Source organism: Manis javanica, chromosome 3 (assembly GCF_040802235.1).
Source record: "Manis javanica isolate MJ-LG chromosome 3, MJ_LKY, whole genome shotgun sequence".
NCBI lineage: Eukaryota > Metazoa > Chordata > Mammalia > Pholidota > Manidae > Manis > Manis javanica.
This window is the reverse complement of record NC_133158.1, coordinates 162942041-162963986: the sequence shown is the minus strand read 5'-3', so window position 1 is coordinate 162963986 and position 21946 is coordinate 162942041. Positions and strand designations below refer to the sequence as shown.

Below are 21946 nucleotides of genomic sequence, written 5' to 3'. Positions count from 1 at the left end.
AACCCAGAACAGAAGAGAAGGTTGAATGACAGTGTCTGATACTATCATTCAGCCTAAGTGGGACTCTATACAGCTGAAGCCCTTGTGGCACCTTGTGCCAAAGTCAGCAGTCAGAGGAATCCCATGTCTCCCAGGAGAGGGCCTGCCTTAGTATTCCCCAGTATCCTCACACTCAGGCACTGGCTGGAACAGCCCAGGGAAGGCATGGCCTCACAGCCATACTCCAGAGCCTACCAGATGGGGCCCTCATTAACTGCCCCCTGCAGGTGGAGGTCTGTGAGGTGCTTTCTCATGACCGCCACACAGGGTGCCTGGTCATGCTCTCAGCCCCCTCCAAGTTAACTTTTAAAATAATCAAATTGCCAAAACCATTCACTCATTCATTTATTCATTTAATAAATACATATTGAGAAACTATGATGTGGAAGGCCCTATTCCAGCATAAAACTGAAACTGAAAAAAAGCATATTCCTGGAAATATCTGGAGGTGTTTGGCATGGTGTATGATGTAACTGAAGCATTTGGAACAAGGGGCAGACCTCTCCTGCTCTCAGATCTGTGACAGGCGCGGGTTATCAATGCTACTGAGTCTGGGTGCGACTGCAGACTCCTCTCAACACAGCGTCTCTGGCAGCCTCTACCGATCAGCAAGAGGTAGCACTGAAGATGAAACTAATCTGCCATCCCTGTTCCAGGAGAAGTGGTGGACAGTGGGAGGGGGAGCTATGGGAAGTAAAGGACATTATATACCCAACTGTAAAGGAGGTCAGAGGGCATCAAGAGTCAGGAAAAAGGACTAATAACATTTAACCTAACTGCCTAAAGCATGGGCCACCCAGTTTTGAATAAACAACCCGAGGCTAAGCTTAGAAATGCACCTACTTTAAGTTAGATAACTAGAAGTGGGCAACAGCCTGGGGGTGTGATCTGTGATAAGTCACATAGACATGCTTAGGTAAGCAAGAGATAACAATTGAAGCGGTCAGGCAACTGGAGTGTTCCCTAAAAGGTTACAATATAGAATGTGTTTTAAAATTATTGGTTGTAGAAATGCGCAGGCTTCGGTGTAAGGGCTGTGAAAATCCTATATAAGCAATACCTAAAGTTGCCTGGGGGTCGGCAGCTCGGACTCGGCCTGCGTGTCAGGGGAGGTGCTGTCGACCCCAGCTTGCTGGCTGAATAAAGACTTTGCCTGTACTTACATCTCCATGCCTGTGTGTTTTGTTCTCTCGGGAAAACCCTGAGTTCCTGGACCCTAACATTTGGGGGCTCGTCCGGGATCTGTGTGGCTTCCCTGAGAACAAAGGACGGCTGGAGGCAAGGTCTAATTGTCCAGACGGGGCAGTGCAATTCAAGGGTCGCCCCCTCGTGTCTGCATAAATCCATTATAAAGAGGGAGTCGCCATCCTGTGTATGGTCTCGGGTTAGTGACCCCGAGTGAGAGAGTCCGGGTTGGTAGTCCCGGCCCCCAGGTTAGCGACCCTGGGTGAAGCCCAGGTAACCAATCCTGGCCCTAAGGTCCGAGTGACTCGGCCTTAGGAAGGCAAGTCCGATTGGCAGAAAACTGGGTCCCGAGGAGGAAAAGATCGAGCTCGTCACCCTGCAGCAGTCCGAGTGGACGCCTTTTGGGAGAATAACAAGAGTTTTTGAGGATCCTGAAAGTGGTGAGTGTGGTGCACACCAGAGTGAGAGAAGGACCGGTCCGAACGAGTGTGATCAGATATGGTGTGTGTGCTTGGTGTTTATTTTACTGTGTTTTGGTTTTGGTTTATATTTTTTTATGCGCTTCTTATTTTAAGTTTCCTTGTTCTAAGGGTCTCCTGCTCTCTCTGTTCCTCCTTTCTGCCACTACATCATTCCCCGCGGGCACGGGTCGGGCAATTAAGAGCCATTAGGGCGCCCATCACTAGAAGACTCCTGTGACAGGATAAGGGGGTCACAGCCGTGAATCCCAGATAAATTCGCGTCCCCCGCAGAAGGAAAACTGTGCAACGACAGGCACCCATTCACAAGCACATATAACAGTCATCTTGTTTGAAGTGGCATCTTCATCCTTCACCTTTGTCTCCCTCATATCCTTTTTCTTCTTCTTTTTCACTATGGGTCAGGCTCAGGCTACTCCTAAGAGTCTGATCCTTTCCCATTTCCTGGAGGTCAAGAAACAGGCCTTAAATATGAGCCTTGGCATCAAGAAGGGTAAGCTTGACACCTTTTACTCAGTCGAGTGGCCTTCCTTTGGAATAGGCTGGCCGACCCAGGGATCTCTTTCCCTGGACCTTATCGGCAAAGTCAAAACCATTATCTCCCGACCAGGCCCTGAGGGCCACCCTGACCAACTCCCCTATATCTTGGTCTGGGAAAATCTACCCGAGAATCCTCCATCCTGGCTGAGGCCCTTTTTGGTGGGGAAACCTCATACTGACCCCCTAAAGACCTCCATCCTAGTTGCTCAGGAAAAATTAGAGCCCTCTGATTGCAGGGCCAGAAATCCTGTGCGCCTGAGTGCGCCACCTGTCCTCCCCGACAGTTCTCCTCTCTATCCCCTTCTGCCGATTGAGCAGCCACCCCCGTATGCGGAGGAGGGGGGTGAAGCTGCCGGGAGGATAGAAAATGAGGCTGGGGAACCCAGTGGGAACCAGGCGGCCGCAGCTTCCCCAGACTCTTCAGCAGAGGGAGGCAGGAGGCCGGAAAGAGCTTCCCCACACTCCCCCGCCCTGTCCCCACGCTGGGCGCCAGGTAGAACAGGAGGAATGCAATTAAGGCCTCGGGGGGCCAGGGAACAAGAAGGGGAGGCTCCCTCCTCCACCTCAGAAGGAGCAGTGCCGGTTCTGCCTGTGCGCGCCATCGGTACAGGCATCGCTCAACAATATCAATACTGGCCCTTTTCATCTAGTGACCTCTATAATTGGAGGACTCAGAACCCTCCCTTCTCAGAGGACCCCAAGTGTCTTATAGGTTTAGTGGAGTCCATTATGTTTACCCATCGTCCCACATGGGACGACTGCCAGCAATTGCTCCGCACTCTCTTCACGATGGAAGAGCGAGAGAGTATCCTCAACGAGGCCAGGAAAAATGTCCTCGGAGAGAATGGAAGACCCACTGTCCTCCAGCCCATCATTGATGAGGCGTTCCCACTTACGCGCCTGGATTGGGACTTTGGGACTGCAGAAGGTAGGGAGCCTCTCCGGGTCTACCGCCAGACTCTGATGACCAGTCTCCAGGCGGCCGCCAGACAGCCCACTAACCTGGCTAAGGTAAAAACTATTGTTCAGGGGGAAATGGAAAGCCCAGCCGCGTATCTGGAAAGGCTGTTTGACGTTTACAGGCAGTATACCCCCATAAACCCAGAAGCAGAGGAACACAGATCAGCTGTAGTCCTCTCATTCATCAACCAGGCAGCCCCCGATATCCGGAGAAAACTCCACAAGCGGGAGGACCTAGGGAAGATCTCTATTAGGGAATTGCTGCAGCAGGCAGAGAAAGTCTTCAATACTAGAGAAACTCCGGAAGATAGAGAAGAAAGGCTGAGGAAAGAGAAATGGGTAATACAGGAGAAAAATAGGAAGGAAGACAGAGGATTTCAGAAGAGGGAAAACAAGAAGCAGAGGGAGGAGATGGCCAGGATATTCCTGGCCGGGGTGAAGGAGGGCCCTAGGCCACCTTGAGGAACAGGACCCCACCAATCCTGACTAGGACAAGATCAATGCGCCCTGTGCAAGAGATATAGACATTGGAAGAGGGAGTGCCCCCAAAGGAGGGAACAAGGAGGAGGGAACCCTGTTAAAACCCTGCACCTAGGAGAGGAGGATTGACGGGCACGGGGCTCGGCACCCCTCCCCGAGTCCTGGGTAACCCTGTGCATGGAGGGGACTCCCATTGGGTTCATGGTAGACACTGGGGCACAATATTCAGTTCTCAACCAAGGCCCATGGTCCCCTGAACCCAGGACGCACAAATATAGTCCAGGGAGCAACAGGGTCCAAGAAATGTGCCTGGACCACTAGCAGAAAAGTGGACCTAGGAAGGCATCAGGTCTCTCACTCATTTATGGTCATACCTGAGAGCCCCACACCGCTGTTAGGTAGAGACTTACTAACCAAGGTTGGGGCGCGCATTCTTTTTGAACCAGAAGGGATAAAAATCATGGACAAAGAAGCGCAGCCTGTACAACCAGCGCATGTGTTAACTCTGTCCCTGGCCGACGAATATCGTCTGTTTCAGGTGGATCAAGAAAAGGGGGGCCAGGGAGAAATGGACTCTTGGTTACAGAGGTTCCCTTCTGCATGGGCTGAGACCAGAGGAATTGGTCTCGCTAAACACCTATCCCCGGTCGTTGTTCAACTCAAAGCCGCGGCTCTACCCATCTGGGTCTGGCAATATCCAATGCCGGAAGAGGCTAGGAAAGGAATAGCACCCCATATCCATAGACTATTGGAGACAGGAATCCTTAAAACCTGCCAATCTGCATGGAATACGCCCCTGCTTCCAGTAAGGAAGCCTGGCAGTGGAGATTACAGACTGGTGCAGGACTTGCGAAAGGTCAATGAGAGGGTAGAAGACATCCATCCTACAGTGCCCAACCCTTACACCCTACTCAGCTACCTGCCACCTGCACATGTGTGGTATACTACTCTGGACCTGAAAGACGCCTTCTTCAGTATCCCACTCTCTGAAGTTAGTCAGCCTTTGTTTGCCTTTGAGTGGCAAGAACCAGGGGGAGGAAGAAAAGGGCAGCTTACCTGGACTAGACTGCCACAGGGCTTCAAGAACTCTCCCACCTTATTCAATGAAGCCCTAAGCCAGGACCTGGAGCCCTTTCGCAGGAGCCACCCCCGTGTGACACTGCTGCAGTATGTGGATGACCTGTTGCTGGCTACAGAAACCCATGAGGAGTGTGAAGAAGCCACAGGGAACTTGCTGGCTGAACTAGGCGAACTGGGATATTGAGCCAGCGCCAAGAAAGCCCACATCTGTCAGAGGTCAGTAGTCTACCTGGGGTATGAAATATTTAATGGGGCCAGGTGGCTAACGCAGGCTATGAAACAAACTATCCGGACTATCCCCGTCCCCTCCTCACCCCAGGGAGTGAGAGAATTTCTTGGCTCAGCGGGGTTTTGCAGGCTTTGGATTCCAGGGTATGCAGAAATAGCCCGACCGCTATATGAAGCGACCAAAGAAGGGCCGGGCTGGCAATGGACTCAGGAACGACAAGAGGCTTTTGACAGACTAAAAGAAGCTCTCCTCCGGGCCCCTGCCCTATCTCTGCCAGACCCAGAAAAACCCTTTATCCTGTTTATAGATGAAAAGAAGGGAGTGGCCAAAGGAGTCCTGGCTCAGCAGCTGGGCCCATGGAAGAGACCTGTGACCTATTTGTCCAAGCGGCTAGACCCAGTGGCCTCCGGGTGGCCACCTTGTCTGCGTATCCTAGCAGCCATCGCTCTACTGGTAAAGGAGGCAGACAAGCTGACTTTTGGCCAGAACCTAAGAATAACAGCCCCACATACTGTAGAGGGGATCCTCAGGCATCCTCCAGGAAAATGGATGATGAACGCAAGACTCACCCACTACCAAGGGCTCCTACTAGACTCTCCACGAATCGCCTTCTCTGACCCGGTAACCCTAAATCCTGCCACCCTTCTGACGGACCCAGATCTGACGACCCCCATCCATGACTGTGGAGACATCCTTTCCAAAATTATCCAGGTGCGAGCAGACCTGAAAGACACACTGTTACCAAGCTGTGAGCTGAATTAGTATACGGATGGGAGCAGTTTTGTGCAGGAGGGGGTCAGGAGAGCAGGGGCAGCTGTAGTAACCCACGAAGGGGAAGTTGTCTGGAGCGCAGCTCTGCCCCCTGGCACCTCAGCACAGAAGGCGGAACTTATTGCTCTTGCTGAGGCCCTGGAAAGAGCAGAAGGCAAGAGGGCCAACATATACACAGATAGCAGATATGCCTTTGGCACTCTCCATGTCCATGGTGCCATCTACCGAGAAAGAGGATTCCGTTCCGTGGAAGGGAAGGGACTGAGGAATCTGCAAGAAGTCCAAAGACTACTAGCTGCTGTCGAAAAACCCAAAGCAGTAGCAGTTATACATGTACCGGGCCACCAATCAAAGAAGACACCTGAGGCTGTCAGCAACAGCCATGCTGATGCGGAAGCTAAAAGGGCAGCCCTCTCGGACTCCCTTGTACTTGCAGCCCTCGAAATACCCATACCTGAACTGCCCACCTTGCCACCCAAACCTAAGTATTCCCCCCAGGACCTTGAGTAGATTAAGAAACAAGTCTCGGGGAAAGTGTTTAGGGAGGGAAATTGGAGTAGGGATCAAGAAGGTAGGTTGATCCTGCCTGAAGCATTGGGGCAGTACATGCTTGCTAATCTGCACAAGTCCACCCATCTAGGCTAGAAAAAGCTGCTCAGCCTTTTCCAGTCTGCACAGTTGGTGTTTCCCCACCAGAATGAGGCAGCTCGTCAGATCATGAATGAATGCAGTAGCTGTGCAAGGCTAAGACCAGCCCCAAGAGGGCTGCACCCGGCAGGTACCCGGGAAAGGGGGAGGGCTCCAGGGAGGAATTGGGAAATAGACTTCACCGAAATAAAACCAGGGAAGTATGGATACAAGTATTTGCTGGTTATGGTAGATACTTTCTCTGGGTGGGTGGAGGCCTTTCCAACCAAGTATGAGACTAGCCAGGTAGTAGCAAAAAGATTAATTGAGGAAATCATCCCCAGATATGGGGTCCCTGAAGCAATAGGTTTCGATAACGGCCCGGCTTTCATTAGCAAAGTCCTGCAAGGACTAGCCCTAGCTTTGGGAGTAGATTGGAAGTTACATTGTGCTTATAACCCACAAAGCTCTGGGCAGGTAGAAAGAATGAATCGGACCCTGAAGGAGACCCTTTCTAAATTGGTATTGGAGACTGGCGGGGACTGGGTGACCCTCCTTCCCTTAGCCATCTTCCGTGCTCGGAACTCCCCCTATGTACATAGTTTAACTCCATTTGAGATAATGTACGAGGCTCCTCCACCCATAACCCGGCGAGTGCAGCTTCCCCGTGTAGAGGACCCATCCCCTGACTATCTGAAGGTGTTGCAAGCTCTTGCTAAAGTGCAGCAGGAAATCTGGCCCCTGATCAGAGCGTATTACGAGGGCGGGAAAATTCCGAGCCCAGAACATGGCATAGTCCCAGGGGATATGGTGTGGGTCAAGAGACACCAAGTGAAGACTCTCGAGCCCAGGTGGAAAGGACCTTACATTGTATTGTTTACCACCGCCACTGCTCTCAAGGTTGACGGTATCGCTCCTTGGGTGCACCACACCCACGTTCGGAAGATCCTGCCTCATCAGGATCCAGGGGCCCACAAGGAGGAGTGGAAGGTGCAGCAGCATCCTGCGAATCCCCTGAAACTACACCTAAGCCGAAGATGAAGGGGATCCTGCTGATAAGTGCCTTAGTATGGACCTTAAAGGGAACCACATCTGTGACCAGCCCCCCACCAGCCATGGGGCCTGACCTGGGTGCTGGTCAACGGCGCAACTGGGGAAGTCATCAGTACCACAGAACACAGTGCGCCACTCAGAACCTGGTGGCCTGACATGTTTTTCTGCCTTCGACGGATCAACCAAGTTTACTGGACCCTTTGGGGGATCGCCCCTTCGACTGGCACCCAGGCCCAGGGATTTTATGCCTGCCCAAAAGCAGGTAAAGGAGAGTCATGTGGGTGGGGGCCCTTCTGGTGTGCCAAATTGACCTGTGTAACCTCGAACGATGGGGGTCAGAAATGGCCGGTTACAAAAGGGGATGCTGTCAAATTTTCTTATGTCAACCAGGGCCTCCCACGTCACGTGCAAAGGGACAGGGCTTGTGACCGGGACCGGGATTGGGTACGAATTCAATTCACTGAGATGGGCAAAAAGACTGAGGTATCACGTTGGATAAGAGGGCTAACATGGGGGATAAAGTACTATAAATCTTGGGGACATGAGGAAGAAGGCTCAACCCTCACCATTAAATTAACCGTGTTAGCTCCCACCGCCGCCGTAGGTCCCAACCCGGTTATAAATCCCCAGAAACCTTCAATCCAAGATAAGGGCCTGAGCAAAAAGGATGAGAAAATGCCAACCAGGACGCTTGCTCCAGAACCCACGAGAGGACCGAGTCCATCGACCTCTGGGTTATGGGCCCAGCACACTCCCTCCGGGTTAGATAATCCCATGTGGGAAATGGTGCAGGCAGTAATAGAGACTCTTAACCACACCACTTCCTCCCTCACCGATCCCTGTTGGCTATGCTACCCAGGTTCACCCCCCTTCTATGAGGCAATCGGGATAAATGGCTCCTACACTATCAACAACTCCCATCCCACTTACTGGGATGGGAGACCATGGGGACTTACAATCGCTCAAGTCTCTATCGCTGGTACATGTGTAGGCACAGTCCCGACGGCCCAGAGCCAGTTATGCTCCTCCTATAATAGCACCCTGTGGGAGCAAGGGAAGTGGATTATACCCTCCTTGGGTTGGTGGCTCTGTTCAAAGACAGGCCTCACCCCGGCCCTATACACCTCTGTGTTCAATACTAATAATGAGTTTTGTGTGCTGGTGGCCATTCTACCTCGCCTAATATATCGTTCTCATGACTCTCTCCTTTCTTATTGGGAAAAAAGGCCGAATCCCCACCAGAGCAAGAGGGAGGCTGTTACTGCCCTGACCAGTGGGATCCTCGTCTCCCTAGGGATAGCAGAGGCAGGCACTGGGGTCGCAGCCCTCGTGACACGGGAAAAAGGGCTCACAACCCTGAGGCTGGCAGTCGACAGGGACCTAGAACAGCTCCGACAGTCAGTATCAAACCTGGAGCAATCCCTCACCTCCTTGGCAGAGGTGGTCCTACAGAACCGAAGAGGCCTGGACCTCTTGTTCTTAAAAGAAGGTGGGCTATGCGCAGCCCTAAAAGAAGAATGCTGTTTCTATGTAGATAAGACAGGTGCAGTTAGAGAGTCCTTAGCCAAACTAAAAAAAGATCTTGACAGGCGGCGTAAAGAATATGAAAGCAGCAGCAACGAAGGCTGGTTTGAATCTTGGTTTAAGCACAAGCCATGGTTTGCTACCCTCCTCTCGGCCGTTGCAGGGCCACTGGTCATCCTGCTGCTTTTGCTTACCATCGGCCCGTGTATAGTAAATAGGCTGCTTAAGTTTGTGCAAGAGAAGTTTGACACCGTCCAACTCCTGGTCCTTCGCCAAAAATATCAGGCCCTAGACACCGCTGCGGAAGATTCCTTAGTCTGATCAAGAAAAGGGGGGAAATGTAAAGGAGGGCAGAGGGCATCAAGAGTCAGGAAAAAGGACTAATAACATTTAACCTAACTGCCTAAAGCATGGGCCACCCAGTTTTGAATGAACAACCCGAGGCTAAGCTTAGAAATGCGCCTGCTTTAAGTTAGATAACTAGAAGTGGGCAACAGCCTGGGGGCGTGATCCGTGATAAGTCACATAGACATGCTTAGGTAAGCAAGAGATAACAATTGAAGCGGTCAGGCAACTGGAGTGTTCCCTAAAAGGTTACAATATAGAATGTGTTTTAAAATTATTGGTTGTAGAAATGCGCAGGCTTCGGTGTAACGGCTGTGAAAATCCTATATAAGCAATACCTAAAGTTGCCTGGGCGTCGGCAGCTCGGACTCGGCCTGCGTGTCAGGGGAGGTGCTGTCGACCCCAGCTTGCTGGCTGAATAAAGACTTTGCCTGTACTTACATCTCCATGCCTGTGTGCTTTGTTCTCTCGGGAAAACCCTGAGTTCCTGGACCCTAACACAACTCAGGTACCTATGCTGACAACATAGGGCAAGAAGAAAATAAATAAGATTGTCCCCAGAAGGTTTGGAAATAAACCTGTTTTGAAAAGAAAGAAAAAACATGGATAAGAATATAAAATCAGCTTAGTCTTTTATCATGGGTCTATCAAGCTTGGAAATGGTTTTTGAGACAGATCATAATCATAATGCAGTGAATTTTCATGACTCTGTCCTGGAATTTTGGAACCCTTTGACTTACTGGTCATTCCTTGACTGTGGGGGTCATTGATGGTGGGCACTCAGCATTGTAAGTAATGGACTGGATTGAAGGGATGCTAGCATGGTGACCATTTGGCTGGTGTCTCTAGGATTGTCAATGTACCCAGCAAACAGAATTCCTGGTCATACCCAGGTTGCCTAGTCCCAGTCCTTGGCTTTGTGAGAAAGCAATGGTAAGGATGTTTAGCTTTTGAAACTGAGTTACCTGCTCTTTTCTCGAGATGAATCCTGACCGAGTATCACGTAGCATTCCCATTCAGATGTTCAGGAAACCCTCACCTCTGGTTGCCCCTTGTGAAGAAAAGACTTGATTTCCTCCCCAGGTCTGCACCTCACCTCATGGCACCATCTCAAAAAATGGGACTATTATTGCTGCTCAAGCAAAACCTCCAGGAAGCATCTTGATTCCTGCCTTTCCCTAACCAGCAGTCCCTCCTCATTCATGTAATCCATCGGCAGGTCCTGCTACTCGCCACTGACACACTAGGATGTGGGACTTCTCTTCCTCCCACCTGTCAACATCCCATCCCCAGCCAATACCATCTCTTGCCTGAAACTCTGAAAGAACCCCCTAATTTGCCTTCATGTTTTCACTCACCATTCCTTTTCCAAGGAGCTTCTAGAGTCATGGTTTCAAGAAGAAAATCAGACCATAAAGTAGGCCATGGCCATTTCTGCTTAGACCCTCTCAAGGCAGCCCAATGCACTCAGAAAAAGTTTCAGAGACTTCTTCCCAGGGTTCATAAACCCCACCCCTTACTTAGCTTCTACTGCTTTTTTCACCGACTATGCCTCAGCCACACCGGCTTCCTTGTTATTCCTCAGACTCACAGCTCAGCCCTACCTTGGGGTATCTGTCCCACCTGGTCCCTCTGAGCTGCTTCCTCCTGTAGCATGACTGACTCCTTCTCATCATTCAGCCCTTAGCTCAGATTCCAAAGGACTCCTTCCTGAAAACCTCATTGAAGTATCCTCTCCCTGCCCAGAGGCAACCTATCACACCTTGATTCTTTGCATTATAATGGTCAAACCTTCTGTAAATCCTGACTTTTTTTCCTGTGTGTCTGGCCCCTCAAGCCCTGGGAGCAGGGGACTGACCCATTTTGTTCATCACCGTTTCTCCAGAACTTCAACAGTGCCTGGCCCGTGGTAGACACCAATAAGTCCCTGCTGAGTCAGTGAATGAACTAGCACCCATTGTGACTGTCAGGGACGTCAGAAAAGTGTCCTTCTGACAGTGGCCCCTTCATCTAGTTGAGCCCTTTCCTGGTTCAGTTCAGCTCCGTCTGGAAGCCCAATTCTACCAGGGTGTTATCTCTCCTCTCCCATCTGCACCTTGATTTCCTTTCTAACCCTGCCCAGCAATACACACAGATACACCCAGCCATCATGGCTCTTTGCAGAGCACCCGCTGCCTGAGCTGTGGAGACCCATGGGCAGGGCCTGCCCAAGCCCTGGAGGGCAGCCCTGTCTGCACCACTGCAAGGCAGAGCGCGAAAACTCTAAGCCAGAGCTCTCCTCACAGGCCCGCTACAGGTGGGTGGCTGCAGCCCTGAGGAGTAACACAAAGGCAGGGCACTCCCACATTTCTGTGCAGGGTGATTTGTTCTCTGTTTTTGTTTTAACTGCCTGGCAGCCTCACAGATTCCCTGCGCCAGCAGGGGGTACCTGCTTCTCCACATCTTTGTCTTTATAAAGCAGCCTCTGCCTGCACAGTCGGAGTGACAGGGCTCAGAAATGGAGCTGAGACGAACCACGGAGGGAAGAGGTGCCAGAAACCCCTCCTTCCACCGTGCAAGCTGAACCTCATCTCCTCCCCTACAGGACTTAACAAGCTGCACACCATGGCCTGGCAGGCAGCTCTGAAATCCTTCTAAACCAAGCTCTCTGAGATGCCACAGAAGCAGGCAGACACCCAGACCCCACAGGCAACGTGGCTCCAGTCACAGGTAGATCAGGCCTCCTCTGAGAACACTCGAGCTGGAGCTAGTGCACGTGCGCACACACCTCGGCTCCAGGGCCTGTCCCAGGGTTTGTGCACAGCAGTCTCTCTTTAAGTGCCTCTTGGATTCATGAAGTATTTAATAAGTCTTGGATGTGTAGATTATCTTCAGCTCCACTGAGCATGGAATTTCCTGTGGCACAAGGGAAGGGAGTAATCTGTAAACAGGGTGTTATGACATGGGGCTGCCTGGTCCTGGAGACTGAGGGAGGCAGGAGCTGCACCTTAACTTTCAACAAGGCTTCCACCCACTAAGAGGGCCAGGCTAATGGAACACCTATTGCCCGTGTACACAGTGTAGTCCACAAGTAAGAATTTCATTCAACAAATATTTGAACTACCAGCTAACTGTTGAACCACTGTGTTGTATTTTTGAAACCAATGTAAGATTGTATATCAACAATACTTCAAAAAACACAAATATTTTATTTAATGAGTAACTATTGTATGTGGGAGGAACTGTGTTGGGTACTGGAAATGATAGTATTTCCACAAATAATTAAATTGGGGTAAGTGCTAAGGAGTATAGGACCCCATGAACATACATGTCAAGGGGAAGTGACCTGCTGAGGTTGTTGGAGGAACCGCCCGTCAAGGGAGCTGAGACCTGACAGCTGAGAGGGAGAGAAAAATGTTTCAAGAAAGGAGAAGTGTATGGGCAGAGGCGAAGGAAGGCCACACACCTGGGTGCTCACATGCACTCCCTTCTCTCTCATCTGTTAATTCCTTTTTTACCATGTCTATACCTCGTCCCTCATAGAAATGCCTCCCGTGGACCTGCTCCCACTCCCACTGCCTCAGCCCAGCTCCCCTCAGGGCCCCTGAGGGTGGCTCCTGCCTCCAGCTGTCTCTCAGATGGCGCCCTCCAAGGCCGGAAATGCAGAGCAGACCACACTACCTCCCATGTCCGTCCTTCCAGGAACTCCATCTGGTGGCCCTGTATCTGAAGATCACAGTCCTCAGCCTGGCACACAGGCTTTTCATCTTGTAACCTCCCCTTGCCTCCGACTCCCACTTACTGCCTGATCTCCGCTGACTCCTTGGGCTACTTCAGCTTCCTGGGAGCTCCCTGCTCCCTCACCAGCCCTGCCTAAAGCCCAGAGCTTCTCTCCCACCACTTCCTAGGGTCTCTGGGGGGACTGAAACTCTTCCTATGTGACCTTATCCTTGGGCCATGGATATGCCCAAGCCCCTCACCTTCCTGCTGCAACCTCTGGTGTATCTCTTCAGCACATGCTTATGAGCAAACCCCCCTGAACCTATTTATATTTATAAATGATTTCCTAAAGAAGTCTGTGACTCCATGTGATCTCCTGAGACCAAGTACCTAAATGCTGTCCAAGCATCTATTGAGCATCTGATGTGCTTCCAGGCCCACGTCAGCCACCAAAAGAGGCACAGGAGCAGGACAGGGCTCACACTGATCACAGTCTAATATCAGTAACATCCCTACAGAGAAGGAAGCCCTTTCTGAGAAGCTGCACGTAGCATCACTACTACATCAGTCTAGATCACTGCTGGATGTTTGACACTACTGCTGCCATTCTTTTGTGCGTGTCCTTAATGTTTCCAATGAATTGAGCACCTATACCATGTGCCAGGAGCTGTACCAACCTGTTGCAGGTTGGGTTCCCTAGGAAGCAGACTGAGACAGAGCTCAGTGTGCAGGGTGTTTCTTTAGTAATGCCCTTGGCATACAACAGTGGGGGGAGTGGGGAAAGGAAGCAGCAAGTGCAGTGGGAGAAGTGGAGCTGCGCTGCAGGCTTGGTGGCCTTCCTGCCCCATCCCAGCTTGGGCTGACATGAATGGGCCTTTATATACTCGCATTCATCAGTCACTAGTGGGGCCAACCCCCCAAGAAGGGATTGAACCTTGGGCACTGTGCCTTTCTGCAGCTCAGGCAAAACCTGAAGGCCTGACAGGTGAGAGCTATCTCTGCCAACAGTTCTCCCAGCAGCTATGGCAACTAGCACTTTATTGAAGTGGGGGGTCTAGGTGGCACGTTGCAGAGTTCACCACAAAGCTGCTTTCTGTATTTCACTTTGAAAACTCACAACAACCTGAGATGTAGAAATCATGTCCATTTTACAGATGAGAAACTGAGTCATAGGGAGATTATCATTCAACCAAAGTTCTACAGCTGGATTTGAACTCAGTTCTGGTTTCACAGCTTATGCCTGTGTCATTGGGCAATAATCATTCCTTCTAAGCAATTGACTAGGGGTTCACACTGTGCCCCTCACTCACCACAGCCTGAGTTGAACTAGGCTGAAATGACGAGTTCAAACTCTTCATTGAAATAACCAGGATAAAAGGCAGAAGCCATATGTTCAGGGCAGCTGGGTGGAAGCGGGGTGCTCCACCATGGGTACTCACCTGAGGGGGTTCCACTTTGTTGCTGGGATGGTGCCTCATCCTAGGCCACATTTAGTACCCCAGGAAATGGTACCAAGGCTAGGACTCATGGAGGAGTTTGTCTAATTTAATATATAAAAATACAGGATGCTCAGTTAAATTTGAATTTCAGGTTGACAACAAATGATTGGTTTAGTGTAAGTAGGTCCATTGGGACATATGTCTACTAAAAAGTCATTTGCTATTTATCAGCACTCAAATTAACCATGTGCCTAGAGAAGCGGAAGGTATCCATTCCTATCCTCAAGATGATTTCAGTGACATGAAAGTTTCCGCAGACCAAATGCTCTCCCAGTCCAAAATCCATTTTCCAGAACCCAAAGTTTCTCATAGCACAGTCAAAGCTAGTGCGTAAGTGTGCTGACATCCCTGGGAGAGTGAGCTACACTTATTCAACCTTGAGGTGCTACTGACAACAGGTTTAGGGAATCCAACTAAGAGGACCCCAATAGGCAGGAAGGATGACCAGGAATGGGCCTTACCAAGTGGGTGAAGGGCTCAGGATGAGAAGAAAAGGCCTGTGTTGGAGAAAGACAAGTATCAAATGATTTCACTCATCTGTGGAGTATAAGAACAAAGCAAAAACTGAAGGAACAAAACAGTGCGGACTCACAGAACCCAAGAGTGGACTAACAGTTACCAAGGGAAAGGGACTGGGAGGATGGGTGGGAAGGGAGGGGCAAGGGGGAAAAAGGGGCATTACAATTAGCACACATAATTTATCAGAGGGGGGATGCATGGGGAAGGCAGTATAACACAGAGAAGACAAGTAGTGACTCTATAGCATCTTACTATGCTGATGGACAGTGACTATAATGGGGTATGTGGGGAGGACTTGATAATGGGGAGAGTCTAGTAACCATAATGTTGCTCATGTAATTGTACATTAATGATACCAAAATAAAAATGAATAAAATTAAATAAAAAAGAAAAGGCCTGTGGTATGAGGGATAGCCTCATGAACTTCTCCATTTATCTCAGTTGGGCTCCATGGGAAGGAAGTTCCAGTTTTTTAAGACTGCTTAGCAGGCTCATGGGCTCTCCTCTCCGGCTTAGAGGTTAACACCCAAACTCCTGCTTCACAGTAAGCTTCTGCCACCAGCAGCACCATGACCTACTATGGGCTACCAAGTGGCCTGGTGCCACTGCATCCAGAGCAGACCCAGGCATGGCAAAGCCCCACCATCCCACTCAGTCTCCTCATTCTGTCACTGGCCTAGAACCTGATGTTTCTTGGCAGCTCTGTGTTAAGGAAATGGTGTGTAGACAATCAAAAATGTCATCACGAGTGACCCGAACTTCTTCCTTTTCTCTCAACACTCCAGACAAGCCATTCCCTTTTATTACGCAGAGATACATAAAAATGCATAAGTGAATGCAACAGCTTAAATAGTTTTCTTTTTAAGACTTTGGCACTAAATACATTAAATGAATTCTCTTAACCCTTGGACAAGAAGCCATTAGATATGGACTATTACTTGCATTATCATTACATTCCTGGGTCATTATGAAAAATAAAAGTTCTAATCAGCAAGAACATTTATTAAGTGCCACGATGGGGAATATGCCAAGCTAGGCTGTCTCAGATATCCAACCTAACCACAGTGAGTAATGACTTTGAACAAAAAAAGGTTGAACACAAAGAATCACTTTAACAAATCCCACTCAAAGTCATTAGCAACGAAAGGCTTTAGGGAAAAAGGGGCAGTCCAGCCCATCTCTCCCAATCAGTGAGAGTTCTCGCTGTCTCAGATGTCCTGGGACAGCACTGGGTCTTCACCATCCTTACCCGGCCTCTGACTGGAAGGAAAGAAGCCTCTGTGGTCCTCACAAGGCTCCAGGCAGCCCCAGGGGCTGCAGCAGGTAGTAAGGGGCAGCTGCGTGGGCAGTGCGATGGACCCTGAACCCTGCTTTAATCCTGTCCTTTTTCACCCCTCATTTTGCTTTAACTGTGATCCTGTTTACAAGTTCCAGATAGTTCTGGAATGAGCTCCATTTGCTTCCTTTGACAAAGGATGATTTAAGTGACCAAGCATCCCTCTGGGATGCCCTCCCTGGCTGCCCAAGGTGAGTAACCCACTTCCCAGGGGACCCACTGGGCCCTGTACAGACCACTTACTGAGTACAGGGAAGTGGCCTTGTGCACTTCTTGTTTCCATTACACGGTGGACTCTGCTAGGGAAGGGTAGTGTCCAAACAGACTCCCTCCTTCACCCACCCGTCGTCCATCCGATCACTCATTCAATCTCTAACTCACTCAACAGACTGAGTCACCGTGTTCCTTTCACAGTGCCAGGTGCTTACCTTGTCTGTGAAACTGGCTCCTGAAACAGAGTTCGGCACCCAGTAAGTACTAAACACATCCTGATGAATGAGAATGCACAGGCGATGAGGACTTCTGCCAGTGGGGCCACATTCCCAGCGGCCCTACTGCTGGAGGGCTGGGAGGGGGTGGTGCAGGAGGAGTGAGAGGATGATGTCACCGTGGTTAAAGCCTCAGATCCTCGACTGACATAAATATTCCAGCTGACTAGCAATGTCTTTGGTTCCATCCAAACACATTAAAAATCTTTTATTCCCAGCACTGGTACTCTTTCAGATTTTTTCTTCCATGTTGCTAGTAAAATATTTGCTAGATTACTTTTACTACTTTGTAGGTGTAACACAATTTCTTTCAAGTTCTCATTTCCCCCAATTGAACTTCCTCTACATTACCTACCTGCTTTATTTAGCAAAACCTCAAGGAGCCTTTGAAGAGGAGCAGGGCTCCCCCTGTGTCTCCACAACACCGCCTACACCCCAAAATCTTTCACTTCCCCCCCAGGGTGCTGCTGCTCACTCTCATGCTTGTCTGAGCTCTGGTCTAGCTCTCCCACTTTTCAGCAGCAACCTAACAACACTTTGCTGAGCTTTTGATATTTCTGTAATATCCTTTTCCTTATAAAATAATCTGTTTTGCACACAGAATTTTAAGCAGTTAAATTTCTCCTCCCATATCATGTGTTCAGTAACTTTAGGGCATCCCAGTTATTGTAAGTTATTATATGCTTAGGTGAACTTATTAAATTCCACTTGTCTCCAGTTTTATTTATTTTCATTTCTGTAGTGGATTCTATGTCCCTCTATGTACATTTGTCAAAAGGCTTTCTAAATCAGTGGGGACCAAGGGAACTTATACCTCACCGGGTAGTGACAGGTGGACTCAGGGGTCCCAGGGAAAGGTCTTCCCAGAGTCTGCACTGTGGATCCAAGTATTTTGGCTACATGTTCAGGTCCCTCTGATCAGCTCCCAGAAACAAAGCAGTCTTCTTGTGGAAAAGTGTTGTGAAATGGCAGGCCATCACAGAGGCTGGGCAATTTCACCAGGCAGGATGTTCTGTAACACCATCTGCCCCACATAGGTGGGCTGTGCCAGAAAGATCGCTTTGCCAGCTCTGGGAATGGCAGCCTCTAGACCCAAGAAGCGCCCCTGTGCTGAGAAGAGGCTCTGGAATGTTGCCTAGAACTTGTCAGACTGCAGAAAGCCGAACAGAGCATGCAGACAAAGCTGGAAATGTGTTGGAATTTGCCACCAGGGCTGTCTGGCTGGGGACTGGGGCAGTTCTGGGCAGGGCATTCAGCTTAAACCTCGGCTACAGGAAAACAAAGCTATACTTTCCACCACCGGCAGCATCTGCTGAAACAGTTGAGCGAGATTTCTTCTAAGTAGCCGCTTGGGAGCCTGTGTACTTATTCCAATGACTCAGCCTAGCTGGAACCTTTCAGAGAGCTTCTCTCTGAGAACTGCCTTGAGACGCTACGATCCATCCAGTAAATGCTTTACATGGCCCATATGTGCTGTGCAGAGCACCTTTTCCATGCCACTTATAACTCCCAGAAATCCTATGCCTTTAGGAATCCTTTTCTCCCTTGCAAGGATCAGAAGACAGGGGGTTCAGATACACTGGGGATTTCCCCATGGCTTCCCTGCTCCTACAGGCCAGGGAAAGACTTTGAAATCAAGGCTCTCTCATGTCAGAGCCTGAACTCTTTCTATCTACCTATGCGTCCTATCTACAGCTCTCTAGAGTGACTGAATAAACACTCGCTGAGGTGACACCATGTACCAGATACTCCATTAGAAGCCAGGTCATGGAAAGTTTAATAAAGGTATGTACTCTGATCTAAAGGAAATCACAGCATGGCGGTGGGGGAGGGGGGCAATCCCATAATGTAGCTCTTCCAAGATGATACATGCGGACAAGGAACACCTGGGGCGCAGGGCAGCAAATGGTCTCCATTGGGGAGAGCCAGTGGTGTGGACTTTGTCCATGGAAAACATGTGTTGATATGACTCTTCAAAGACAACAAGGAGTTATCAAGTCCCCAAAGAAAGAGAATTTGTTTCAGACAAAAGAAAGGCTACATGCAAAGGCCCAGAGGCAGGAGAATGTGCTGCCTGCTGGGTGAATAAAAATGGTTTAGTGTGATCAGAATTTCAGATGCAAGGTAGCATGGGACTGGGGATGTAAAGAGGAGCCCAGTGCATGGGTATACCACACCTTCTTTATCCAGTATTATTCACCCTTAGAAAAGGAGATCCTGCCTTTTGTGACACCATGGATGAACCTAGAGGACATTATGTTCAGTGAAAGAAGCCAGGTACAGAAAGGCAAATACTGCATCATTCCATTTACATGAGGTATTAAAGTTAGTCATACTCACAGAAGAAAATAGTGGTGGTTGTTAGGAGCTTCAGGGAGAGGGAAATGGGGAACTGTCTCTCCATGGGTATAAAGTTTCTGTTATGCAAGAAGAATAAGTTCTAGAGATCTGCTGTACAACATAGTATCTATAGTTAACAATACAGTATTATGCACTTTAAACCATGTTGAGGTTAGACCTCATGTTAAGTGTTCTTACCAAAAACAACAAACAAACAAAAACCACAAAAGAACACAAAGAAATTTTGTGATGTGATAAATAGGCTTAGTACCTTTGGTGTGGTGATGGTATCACAGTTGTATGCATATGCCCAAAATCAACATATATACATTAAATGTGTGTGATTTTTTTTGTATATCAATTATATTTCAATAAAGCTAAAAAAAAACACACACAAAAAAAACAAAGAGAAGCCCAGCACCATCACTTCCAGAACAAACTGCACTTTGAGCCTAGTCTGACCAAACTGAGCTGCACGACTTTGATAGTTTTGGTTTTATGGGCTCTGAAAACAATCTTTTTTAAAAAAGTAAAAAAAGACATTTTAAGTACTTTCAGTGTAATCAGAATAAGCAAGCAGTCTCCTAAGGGGACTACTTTTCTCATCAAATCTTCCTTAATCCTGTTCACATTAACAAGAGTCATACTTGTCTCCACCCTTCATAACATTTGCCTGTCATCAGAAATAACTGAAAATATCAGTTCTCCAGCAAGTCAGAGGCAGTCTGCTGACAAACATCCAGTCCCCTGATCTTCAGTGGGACTGAGCTTCATTCCTTTCATGTAGGTAAGAAGGCTTTTGCTAGCATCTCTCTGTCTCCAGCCTCAGCCTCAAAAGGATGGTCTTGAAGGTTTCTGTTAATTTTATCTGGCTGGAGCACAGAGGAGCACGTTCAGCTAAAAAGATATCTATTAAGTTGTCAGTCATGATATCATTTGCCTTAACAGTGTTTAGTATCTACCAAGTGGAGGCTGACAGACAGCACAAAGGTGCTCCGTGAGGTAGACAGAATGCTAATTAGCACGGCACCTCCTCTCGCCTTCACTGCTTAGGAAAGTGGGAATCATAACATGTCTTTCTGCATACTTCCTTCAAAGATTTCAGGCAAAGAAGCAATTGGAAGTTTGCTACTAGGCATCCCAAGTGCTCACACAGCTGATTAGGCAGGCTTCCTGACTGGCCTATCCTGCATTAGAGGGAATGGTTACACGCAGCATACAGAAATATCCTTCCCAAACTGACAATGTGCAGTGAAATGCACAGAGGGTGAGTGGTGGGGCTCTGGGCTTTGGTCTTCCTCCAGGCCCCAGGGAGCCTTAGCAAGGCTGGTTCTAGGCTTAAACAGAGGTACTGAGAACCATTGTAGGAAAAGAGACAGGAAGGGAATTCCACGAAAGAACTGGGTCTACCTGGCAGAAATATATGTATTTATACATATTATGATTATAATCATTCTGGTAATTATAATCATTATACCAGCAGCCAGTATTTCTGGCTTGTATGCTATATGCCAGGCACTGTGTTAGATGCTTAACACACATGATCTTAATTCATAGCAGCCCAATAGTCCTGTTGTGACGAGGGTATTGTTATCCTCAGATAGTTAAGAAAATTGGGCTCTGAGAGATTGCTGATCACAATATTAGCAAAAAGTAGAAGTGCTTTTAAGTATAGGTTGATCTGCTACCCTTGCACTCGTAGAGTTTAAAGTAGCCTACAAAAGCCTCTGGCTTCCCATGAGGTGGATGAGGCAGATATCAGCATTCCTATTTTACAGCTGGAGAAACTGAGGCCTGAGTGCTCATTACCGAGATCACAATGGGCTAAGCCAGGATGAAGACACCACCTTTTCCAGACCAGATGGCTTCACCACTGAATTTTATCAGACATTTAGAGAAGACCTAATACCCATCCTACTTAAGGTTTTCCAAAGGGAATACCTCCAAACGCATTCTATGAGGCTAGCATCACTCTAATACCAAAACCAGGCAAAGACCCCACAAAAAAAGAAAATTACAGACCAATATCCCTGATGAACATAGATGCAAAAAAACTCAACAAAATATTAGCAAACTGAATTCAAAAATATATCAGAAAGATCATACATCATGATCAAATGTGATTTATCCCAGGGATGCAAGGATGGTACAATAATTGAAAATCCATGAACAACATCCACTACCTCAACAAAAAGGACAAAAACCACATGATCATCTCCATAGAACTGAAAAAGCATTTGACAAAATCCAACATCCACTCATGATAAAAACTCTGAACAAAATGGGTATAGAGGGCAAGTACCTCAACATAATAAAGGCCGTATATGACAAACCCACAGCTAACATCATACTGAACAGCGAAAAGCTGAAAGCTTTTCCTCTATGAGTGAGAATAAGAGAAGGTTGCCCACTCTCCCCATTTTTATCCAGTGTTGTATTTGAGATCCCAGCCATAGCAATCAGACAACACAAAGAAATAAAAGGTTTATCAAGATCAGTGAGGAAGAAGTCAAACTGTCACTGTCTGTAGATGACATTATATTGTACATAAAAAACCCTAAAGAATCCAAAACTACTAGAACTAATATCTGACTTCAGCAAAGTTGCAGGATACAATATTAATACACAGAAATCTATTGCATTCCTACAGACTAACAATGAACTAGCAGAAAGAGAAATCAGGAAAACAATTCCATTCACAATTGCATCTAAAAGAATAAAACACCTAGGAATAAACCTAAACAAGGAGGTGA

The 21946-nt window shown here is 48.4% G+C and overlaps 1 protein-coding gene across 1 annotated transcript in view; it reads right to left on the bottom strand.

Annotated features, from left to right (window-relative positions):
* Positions 1 to 21946, bottom strand: part of CLSTN2 (calsyntenin 2) — a 572396-nt gene that overhangs the window by 364840 nt on the left and 185610 nt on the right. The gene's annotated exons all lie outside the window — the stretch shown is intronic.